General features: G+C 36.0%; 1 pseudogene; it reads left to right on the forward strand.

The window, feature by feature from the left end:
• The first annotated feature begins 7,503 nt into the window (after positions 1–7,503).
• Positions 7,504–11,372, forward strand: LOC133292176 (uncharacterized; annotated as a pseudogene).
• Positions 11,373–11,937: the final 565 nt, after the last annotated feature.

Here is an 11,937-nt window from a genome sequence, read left to right on the forward strand (position 1 = left end):
GGCCTCGATTGCCTCTTCACGGCTTGATGCCATCGGTAGATGCTTGCTAATTTCAGCCGCCAGTGCTCCCATTTCGGGGAAACCGCTGTAGCGGAGATAGTTACTGTAAGCGTAGTCGAAGCGATGGACGAGCGAGCAGCACTGTTCCAATGAGAAGCCATTGTCTTCAAATGTCTTCAAGAGCGGATACCAAGTATACATTGACTGATCGCGGAGCATGCCGTTCGCGAAATCCCAGGTCGTGAAATATTGATTGTTCGTGCCAACATCGAAGCCGCCAGTGCGGATATGTTTGATCTCCTTCGGCTCGGTGTTTAGAATAGCCTGCGTTGCAACCTTGATGTAGGCCATGAACTCTTCAAGGCTGGAAAAGGAAGTTGGCTCAGTTACACAGGCCATGGAATAAAGCAAGCTAAGGAAAAATTATACGTTGGTGATACGATATGGAAAGACAGAGTTTTTATCCTATTGGCAAATTGGACAACACGCTGATATGGACTTTGATGTGGATGGGCCCAACAATCGCATGACAAGGAGCTTACGCGACTAATTATACGTTTTTATTTTGGAATTATTGATTTCCGCAATCGCATGACAAACGTATACGTTTTTATTTTGAAATTATTGCTTTTCCTAAGTTATTTTTTCGTCAGGAGTTCGGTTGCTAATGCTATTCAAGGAAATTCTTCAGTATTGACCGCAAACGAGACCCGAAGTTTTCAACATAGTTAATGAAATTCTTCAGTATTGACACGGGAGCGGAATTTGTGGCATAAAGTATATTTTAGTTAATGCGATATGAATTTTGAAAACATATTATAAGATTTTTCATATTATTTGGATATAATTATTTGAAAAGATGGTATTTGCAAGTTATTTGAGTTCTTTATTAATAAAAAAATTTGTTTGGAAATAACGGCCCAAATAAGGTTGTTGTATGTAGCAATTTTTGAAACTTACGTGAGGGTAAAATTTTAATAATGTGAAATAATTGTGTATTATATACTATATACTATGACGAAAGGAGAGTTTGTAATATGTTAATTATTTCTTTAAAATTATTTTATTTCCATAATTAATGTAATTGCATTTAATGTAATAAATATACTTTTGATATAGATGATAACAATGTCGTAATAGAATTGTTGATTGGATTGAATTATTATGAATGAAGATGAGATCTTGATTTTTTTTCCTTATGAATTTTGATCTTTGATAAGGCATTGTGTTAAAGTTTGCCTATAATTAACTAAATAGTATACTTGACATTTCTTTAGTGAGAGAGATATAATTGATTTTGTATAGTTTTGAAGTTAGTGTGGAGTCAGTGAGAGATATTTCTTTAGTTTTTGACGTCGCGATATGAGTTTATTTTGAAATGAACTATTCATAAATTTGGGGTGTTTGGGGTCTGGATTGGATCAGTTTTGAAAAAAAAAAATCTCTAATCCCTTTGGTTTAGATTTTTTTTTAAATCCGATCCAATACAATCTATTTTTTATTCAATTTGGATTGGATCTTTTTTTGATTTTTTGAAAAGCCTAAAAATTCAACCATACAAATCACTAGTTATATCAAAATAAAATCATCTAAAGTTATAAACTTACAACCCAGTGGAACATTCAAGTCTTCAAACTAAAACAGTCTTGAAACTCTTGAAGAGTTAAAACAGATTAATAAACAATAAAAAAACTAATAAAAAAAACCCTAAACCCTAAACCCGATCCAATCTTAGATAGTTTGTTATCAATAATATATAAGATTTCAAAAGTCTACAAAACAACAAAATTTCAAGTACCGTCTTTCAAAAATAATAAATATATAATACATTTGATCGGTTTGGATTGGATCGTTTTTCACCAACTAAAGTAAAAAAAATTGTAAAAATCAATCCAATCCAATTAAAACATATAATTTTTTTATTTTTTATTTTTTGGTTCGATAAGATCACTCCCTGCCCTTGCCAGCTCTTGAGATGTTACATGCCCACCAGCTTCCGCCTGGTTCGTCCTCGAACCGCACCGTACTAGAAGACAGGCCCTACTCTGATACCAGGAGAAGTGTGCTTTGTCCTCACTCGCACACTTCCCGGAAAAACTTCCCAGGAGGTCACTCATCCCAGAATTTGCTCCATGTCAAGCACGCTTAACTGTGGAGTTCTTCTGATCCGGGCTACCGGAAAGTAGATGCATCTTGTTAGTATAGGTAATATCAATTAATTCGTATAAGTCATTCTTAACTGTACCATCGTGTGAACAATTTGGATCTGCTGATAAAAACCCGTATTATAAGCCTATAACTGGTCATCCTTATTTGACTTTAGGTCCACTGGGCCTTGAGCCTTCTTATTTTTGGACAAAGAAGATTCGCCATTAACTTTGAAACTCATTTTTGTAGGTTTTGTAAACGACAAGGATCCCGCAGATTTCTTCTTACGTTGGCTATGATCACGATGTGATTCATTCGAAACAGATTTGACAATAATGATTTGATCATCATTGACCTCAATACCATTACGCATGATATTAACTATCCCATGATTTTCTTCCGGTAATGGTTCCCAATTGCCAATACAGCTTTGGGTTCTTTCTCCCAAACAAACAAGAACCCTTCTAATGTTCCCCTCACCATAAAACCCGTAAAGGGTACTGGTGATAGATCTGCTAAGAAAATGATAGTGGATCAAGCAGGGGTCCATCATAAAGGAGAAGAGGAGGACCGGCAGCAGCCAGAAGGCAAACCTCCGGATAATACGATGGAAATTATGAGAAATAGTACTTGGGAGGGTCAACAAGATTGGAATACGGCCCATAACCTGTTTAAGGTAACTGCTAGTCGTTGGCATGTAGAGCATTTCAAAGAAAAAGTGAGGAGAAAGAAGGATCTTCATGTTACACTTCGTGGCATTGATCGAAGCCTTGCTCAAGCGCCATCTCACTCCCTGGAGTTGTTGCAGAAACAACTTTGGCGAGATCTAATAAACTGTATTTATATTCAGGAGGAGCTAACTTTGTTTAAGAGATCCAGAGCCCAGTGGTTGGCCTATATGGTGACCGTAACGTAACTCTTGTCTTTTCCACTCATCCACGAACAACGGCCGCCGGAGAAATAGGATAGAGGCACTAAAGAATGTTCATGGCTCTTGGGTTGGTGACCAGATTGAACTCCAGAACATGGCTGTTAATTATTTTGAGCAAGTGTATAAGGAGGATGCTCACTTTCGTCCGGGTCTTCCAGTGAGGGGCATCTTCCCACCTCTTCACCAAGAAGAGTTAAGGTTTTCTAGCGCTCTTCCCACTAACCTGGAGATCAAAGATGTTGTGTTTTCCATGCATCCATATAAAGGAAGCTCCTGCATTGATGGTTTGCACTCAATCTTCTTTCAATCCCAGTGGGAGATTATTCAGCATTTGGTGTGCAATTTTGTTAGAGAAGTCTTCATGCATCCTAGCAAGATAGGAAAGGTTAATCAAATTCTAATATCTCTTATTCCTAAGGTGGAGGTTCGAGAGACTATCCAACAATTTAGACCTGTTAGCCTTTGTAATGTCATTTATAAAGTAGTGACTAAGCTACTAGATAACCGGATTAAGAAGCACATGAGGTCCCTTATCATGCCGAATCAATGTAGCTTCATCAAGGGTACTCATCAGGTTCTGACAATGTTATTGTGGCTGAGGAGATCCTCCATTCGATGAAGTTGAATAAAGGTAAAAAAGAATGGATGGTAATAAAAGTTTATTTGGAAAAAGTATATGACCGGGATTTTTTATATGATACTTTGTTGGGTATTGGTCTTCCTGACCTTATATTAATCTAGTGGATGGTAATAAAAGTTGACTTGGAGAAAGTATATGACCGTATCAATTGGGATTTCTTACATGATACTTTGTTGGATATTGGTCTTCCTGACCTTATATTAATCTAGTTATGCATTGCATGTCGTCTGCTACGATGCATGGAGAGATTGAGTCCTCTCCCCTCCACAAAATGTTGAATATTGTTTCTTACATCTGAAGGTCAAAATGGATTGAACTCTCCGGTACTTGCACTATAAATGAATTAAAGTACAAAACAGTACACAAATGATCAAAATAACCAATTGTAAAGCTATAACCTAAACACCCCAAATTTACAAAACCTTAATCCTCAAATACAGTTCAAGTGCAGAGCCAAAACAACAGGCACAAGCATTCACATCACACCAAGAACCTCATAGCACAACGAGAATGTTGTGGAGTTTCATGGTTACGGGCATGTGCATTGTTCTCCTCTGGGTTAGAGATTATCTTCCAAGCAATCTTATTGGTGTTCATAGAATATTTTGCACATATGTGGGATTTCCAACCTTGCATAGAAGGATCAATTTGATGCTATTTTCCAGGATGAAGAGACCAAAATTACTGTCAATAATTAATCTTTCATTATGTATTTGGATATCCATTGACTGGTGAAATTAGATGGAATACACTGGAATTGTATGTAGGTAATGGAATGCGATCATATTTTGGGTTCGCTTTTTCTACGGTTACTGCAGATAAGTTATCTGCAGTAAGCCAATACGACGTCGTTTTAGGACGGAAATCATGGTGTTTTTATAATTTTAATTTATTTTAGGGTTATAATAGTTTTTATATTTATAATTTTTTAAGATTTCAATACCAAAACGACATCGTTTTGGGAATAAATACAGATAACTTCTCTGCATTAACTGCGAAAACATGTTTCCCTACTGTTTTTTGGATTTTTAAGATGAACCAAGGAAAGTTTACATTCCATCCTTTGCAAAACTGATGGAATTATAAGAAAATTAGTGAACAATAAATTAGTTACATCACATTCCATCCCAATAACCCCCGAATTGGAGAGGGGGAACATTAAATGTTTTAGATAAAACGAAATGGAATACATTCTATATTATTTTAAGAGAAATCATTGTCTCATTTTACATGAGATAGTTATCTCATGTTGTTCTCACATCAAAAGTTGTGCCACTAATTTCCTTTTTTTCTTTTTTTTAATAGGTGGTGGACCCTACCACATCATATGTCTATAGTATGAGATAACTATCTCCTACAATATGAGAAAATAGAATCCCTTATTTTAAACAAGGGAAAAAAGTTTCCGATGTTACTTTAGATAACTTTATCTAATGTTCATCGAAACGACGTCGTTTTGGGGTTGAAAAATTAAAAAATTAGAGTGATAAAGACTATTATAACCCTGAAATAAATTAAAATTACAAAAATACCATGATTTTCGTCCCAAAACGACGTCGTTTTGATGAACATTAGATAAAGTTATCTAAAGTAACATCAGAAAAAACAAACCCTTTAAACAATGAAAACTATGATAACTAATGTTAATTTCCATTCCGCTCCATTATATCTCTTAGGGAGCGTTTGGTACAGCCGGAAATCATGATTTCTAGGAATATGATGAGAAAGTAACTTTTATGGGAATGTTAATAAAAAGCTGTTTGGTAGGGAAAAATATTTCTGGAAATATTGAGTCATTTTCTAGTAAAACTTCAAATGTAGTCGTAAGGATAAAAGTAAAGTTAACTTACTCTTGTAGGGGAAAAATATTTATATTTTCAGTGCCTTATCAAAAGAAAAAAAAAGTGAAAAAAGAAAAAAAAAAGTTATCAGTTTTTTTTATTTATTCATTTATTTTTCAAGTATTATTTTTTTTTTCTTGCTAACCATTATTAATTGTGAAGTATTTGATGCTAACTTTTAGACCGATAACGTTGTTAACTTGTTATCATCGAACTATTTTTGAAAATTCTTTAAAAACAAAACTGAACACGCTATTAGTATTTCTATTAATTAATTTTTATGATTATATTACTATCTGATTCTATTTTACGGAACTCTAATCATCGAAGTATTTATTATTAAAACATCCTTAGAAATTTTAATTATTAAAATTAACAATAAACAAATATTAATACCTCATGATATTTAAAAAAGACCCACCTCCTGTAATACATTAGAGTGTGCAAAGTTAAGTTCGGTTTTCTTTCGCGAATTAAATTGAATTGGTTTTTTTTTTTTTTTTGAGTTCATAACCCAAATGAAAAATATAAAAAATTAAGGGGAAAAAACAAAAAAACAAAAAAAAAAACAAAATGCTAGACATTAAAAGAAGATAAATAATTAAAACGAAAAAAATAAAGACAAGTGAGAGAAAAAAATAAAAAAATAATCTAAATAAAGAAATAAAAGAAAGAAAAATGAAAATCATAAGTAAATAAATAAGAAAAAAAACCAACTTGGTGAAAAAAAAATGATACTTCCATGATACTGAAAATTCAGTACATCTTATATTAAATTTAGAAATATATATATATATATATATATATATATATATATATATATATATATATCTTTTATCATTTTATGATTATTTTCACTTCAATCCCAATTTTTCCTATTTGAAGAAAAGAGTAGGTACTTTTGTAATTGAAAAAAATATACCTTAGGTTTGATATCAGTTCATGAACTTGCAGTCAATTAATGCTTCCGTTGTTTTTATTTTTTTTTTAGAGCCGTTTGGATAGACTTTTAAAAAAATGGTTTTTTATGTATTTCTTTTTTTAAAATAATTTTTTTAAAAAGATAAAGTTATTTTTACGTTTGAATGTATAATCTGAAAATTACTTTTACATAAAAATATTATTTGGATGTTAAAATAAAAAAATATATTTTTTATATACAAAATTACAAAAAAAGGACATTAATGGGGAGAACATTAATGTATTCACTTTTTATATACAAAATTACAAAATCTATATATATGGACATGCATACAGATACAATGTTGTATTTATTTTTGTTTCTGTGATTGTGGCTTGAAAAAATAAAAGGAAGAAGGAAAAAAAAAAAGGACCAAACACTAAGATAGGATTCATATATACCTTTTACCAAGAAAAAAGAAGAATAAAAAATAGCAGGATGAGGAGAGATGAAAGAAAATGGTACCTTACGAAGAAAACATAGGAATGAAAATAAAAAAAGAGAAAAATAATTGATTGTAAAGTGATAGGTTGTTGTAGCTAAAAAAAAAAGTATGATCTTATAGGATAGGAAAAGATAATGAGTTGATAGGATAAGATTTAATTTTTATTTTAAATTTTGCTATTTTAAAAAGTTGTTATCCAAATATCTAAAAATTTTCAAAATGACTTTAAAAAAAAAAAAAACCTTTTTTAGAAACAAAGGCATATCCAAAGAGACTCTTACATTCCTAGAAAAAAGATACAAAATTATAGATAAGGAAGAGTTAGCAGAATTTTCCCCTGAAAATTACTTTTTTATTTTAAAAATAAAACTTAACAGATAAATAACCCAAAACGGTATCCGTAGATTCCGTACAGTGTAGGTCGAAATATTTACCCTCAGTCCATATATTCCAGTTGCACCCTTTTTTCGTCATTGTGTTTCTTCCTCCAAAATCACAAAACCCACACCATCTTTCACTCTTCCCCAATTCACAGCCATGATGGATATGGTGCACCACAACTTCTACGACGTCACTTTCCACACCCATAACATCCACACTCTCCTCACCAACGATCACAACAAGGTCGATTCCTGGCTCTCCGACATTCGCCGCCTCTACCGCAACCGCATCATCGTGGGCCTTGACATCGAGTGGCGGCCCAACACACAGCGCAATATGCAGAACCGAGTGGCAACACTCCAGCTATGTTAGAATTTGGTATCTATACACAAATGCAAGAGACAACGAGACGTGTATCTACAAAAAAAACTTTTCTTTTCTATGCGTGCTTTCTTGCTCTTTCTCTTGATCTACTTGATCTACATTTCATACAAACTATCAAAGGCTATTTATAAGCTATAAAACTGACCAACATAACTCCACACATAACACTCTCATTACTTTATAATTGACATAACTGACTCATTAATATTCTAACTAACATAACTGACTCATCAATATTCTAACTGACACAAGAAACTAAAAAACCAAAACTGCTAAAAAACGGACATTTAAAATTTATCCCAATAAAACTCCTCCAAAAATTTTAATTCTTCTTTATTGAATTTTCCACCGGACATTTAAAATTTATCCCAACAAGACTCCTCCATAAACTGACTCATTTTTTCGCGCTGCTTCCATGTTTCACCCCTTTCTTCAATTTTTTTTTTGTCCGGCGGTTCCTTCATTGGTGGAAGATAGAAAGTCTTGAATTTTCCTCTGTCGACCTCATCCTCCAATATACTTCCACATCCATTCTTACAGTATGATCATCACACAAGTCATCATACTGATCAGTATCTGTATCACTATAACGTCCCATTAGTTTTACAACACCTATGCCAATTTTAATACTTTCATATTCAACATGTGCTACATTAATAGCACGTTGGGCCTCTTCAACCACAGTAACCCAATCACTCATTGAGGACCGTTGATTCCCATCATCAAGCAAATAACTCAACGCATCATTTTCTGATTTCGCCCCACGATCTTCTTCTGGTTTACGCTTGAGCCAAAATGATTCCACCATAAAAGTAACTCTAGGCTCCTCATCGCCGGGTTCCCTATCCACAATCACATCTTCCATTTTCCTGCTCTCAGTTTCTTCATCGCCGGGTTCTTCTTCATAGAGTCCAGCTCCCACGCGTCTCATCAATGGAATCTCAGACCACCGTCCTCCAGGGAAATGGTCTCTTTTCGGTGGTGTCGACATCTTCCACTTCCACCATAAATTCAATGCAGTCTCCGACTTCTGACTTCCAACCCGAAACGCGCCTATGTCGGTCTCCGACATCAACCTCATCACGTCGGGGTCGAGCTCTTCTCCAAAACATGAACTCGGTGATTTTGCCGGGATCTCCCCCATCCCGGTTATCAACACGGAACTCGGATTCGCAGTCTCCTCCATGTCGGTCTCCATCAAGCACATCGGCTTCTCAATCTCCTTTCCGATTTTCGACTCAGTCTCCAGACACTCAGGTTCCACGAAGTCTTCTACCTCGACAATGGACTCGTCGTTCCCGTCCTTCTCCGCTTCGATCTCGGCTCCTTCGTTCTCCTCATCTTCTATCTCAGCTCCTTCGTTCTCCTCATCTTCTATCTCGGTTCCCTTCGTTCTCCTCCTCTTCTATCTCAGCTCCTTCGTTCTCCTCCTCTTCTATCTCGGTACCTCGAGTCCATTGTCAGATAACGAAGACATCCTACCAAACTTCGGTAGTTGCTTACGTCAACTCGATCTCCACCATCATACTTTGAGAGTTTTGAATCGGGTTCCATAGGGGTTGAAACCGGGTTGCAATCTGTCATCTTAGATCTTTTGAGAATCTCCTTTGCATATGCCTCCTGAGAGACAAAAATACCCAAGTTGTCTTGTCTGACTTCCAGACCAAGAAAATATCTCATCAGACCGAGATCTGTCATCTCAAACTCCCTTGTCATTGTTCTTTTGAGTTCTTGTATCATTCCATCATTGTTCCCCATAAAGATGAGGTCATCCACATAAAGAGCCACAAACAAAACATCATCAGTTTCTTTCACAATTTTATTTCCTCGTCCAATCCCAATTTCTGCAACATTGGTATTGTCAACAAAACCTCTTTTTCTCTTCAAGACCACATCCTTTTCTTCAAATGCACCTTCCATTTTTTCGCCGTTCTCGGCTCCTTCATTGCCATCTTCCTCGCACCTCCTCAATGGCATCACAAACAAAACATCATCAGTTTCTTTCACAATTTTATTTCCTCGTCCAATCCCAATTTCTGCATCATTGGTATTGTCAACAAAACCTCTTTTTCTCTTCAAGACCACATCCTTTTCTTCAAATGCACCTTCCATTTTTTCGCCGTTCTCGGCTCCTTCATTGCCGTCTTCCTCGCACCTCCTCAATGGCATCTCGGACTAGCGACCTATGTCGATCGCCGACGTCGACCTCGTCACGCCGGGGTCGAAGTCTCTTCTAAAACATGAACTCAGTGATTTAGCCGGGATCTCCCCCATCCCGGTTATCAACATGAGACTCGGATTCACAGTCTCCTCCAAGCCGGTCTCCATCAAGCATCTCGAATTCCACGCTTCTCGTTCCTTTGCTGGCTTCTCAAGCTCCTTCGACATCTCGTTTTCTTCCTTATCCTCTCTATCCGTCTTCTGAATTGACTCGCCGCTCTCAGCGTCTTCGATCACGGCTCCCATAGCCGCAGTCATCGTCTTTTTCTCTGATTCATCTCTCTCACGCTCCAACGCGTCGATCTTCTCCGCGGATACGTTGCCGTTGGCAACCTCGGATTCCGCCATCTCGGTCTCTTCTTCATCCGCATCATTCTCCTCATCTTCATCATCATCATTGATTATTTCATCTTCTTCTTCATTAATCAGATCAAAACGTCCAGGCAAGTATTTTGTTATGAAGGCCATTAGAAAATCCTTCCACATATTATTAAAGTCGCGGCAGTTCCATGTACGGAACCATTTGATTGTGCTTCCTCTGAGTCTTCTCATGGCTACCTGCCATTTGTCCTCTTCAAAGGTTTTTTCTCTCCGAAAATATTCTTTTAGACAGAGTAAGAAGACCAATGCTTCATCTTTATCTCCATAAAACAGTGGCACTTCCATCTCGTTCTTTTCCTCCATAGCCCAAACTCTGATATCAATTTGTTAGAATTTGGTATCTACACACAAATGCAAGAGACAACCAGACTTGTGTATCTACAAAAAACTTTTCTTTTCTATTCTTGTTTTCTTGCTCTTTCTCTTTTTCTCTTGATCTACTTGATCTACATTTCATACAAACTATCAAAGGCTATTTATAAGCTATAAAACTGACCAACATAACTCCACACATAACACCCCCATTACTTTATAACTGACATAACTGACTCATTAATATTCTAACTGACCAAAGAAACTAAAAAACCAAAACTGTTAAAAAACGGACATTTAAAATTTATCCCAACAAAAAGCTCTGCGTGGGAAACCGCTGTTTGATTTTCCAAATAGGCCACGCGCTCTTCCTTCCCAACTCGCTGTGGTCGTTCCTGGGTGACAGTAATCACAAGTTCGTGGGCGTTGGGATCCAAGGGGACGTGGAGAAGCTAATTAATGACCACTCGCTGCGCGTGGCTAACTTCGTAGACCTTCGTACCGTTGCTGCGGATGTGTTGAGTGACCCTGACATGAGGAGGGCTGGGCTCAAAGCGTTGGCTCTACGCGTTCTTGGGATAGAGGTTGAGAAGCCACAGAGTGTGACGAGGAGCAATTGGGACAAATTCTATCTCACTGAGGAGCAGGTTCGGTATGCATGTATTGATGCCTTTGTCTCTTTTAAGATAGGATTCAGTTTGAGTTCTGATGGGTTTTCATTCCCCTGATTCATGTGTGGTTTCGGAGAATGCTTATTGCTTAATTTCATGTTTTACATTTTATAAATCTAATTTTGACTATATTATTCTACAGTTAGTCATGATTCTAGAGTGAGTTGTTGATATGGTTGAAGTCATTACTCTTAATATTTATTATTTTATTAGTCTTACTTGCTATGCCTATGATGAATTAACATTGAAGACTTGTGTTTTTTTGGGACAAATTATAAAAGGTTAGCAATGCGGAATAGAAACTAATTGGTAATGCTTTTCGCGATATGGATTTTTAATGTATCTCTCCAGAGAGGAACGAAAATATTCATGCTCCTTTCCGCATTGGTTTATTGAACTTTAATCATAAAGGAGCGGAGATTATAGTTTGGACCCCACTTTAGCTTTGACTCATATGCTGACTAGGTCATTGTTTTTTTTTTTGCATGCGAAATTATGAAAAAATGCTAGTAGTCAACAGTGCTAGTGGCATGTGGGACTTTGACCAAAATAACCCACTTTGAATAATATTTTACCGGTATGCCACGGTTCATTTCGAATTTTCTAAAATGTCACGTCGCAA

The sequence above is a fragment of the Gastrolobium bilobum genome, unplaced genomic scaffold, assembly GCF_033153095.1.
Source record: "Gastrolobium bilobum isolate Gb01-03AN ecotype WA unplaced genomic scaffold, APGP_CSIRO_Gbil_v1 utg12961, whole genome shotgun sequence".
NCBI classification, from domain to species: Eukaryota; Viridiplantae; Streptophyta; class Magnoliopsida; order Fabales; family Fabaceae; genus Gastrolobium; species Gastrolobium bilobum.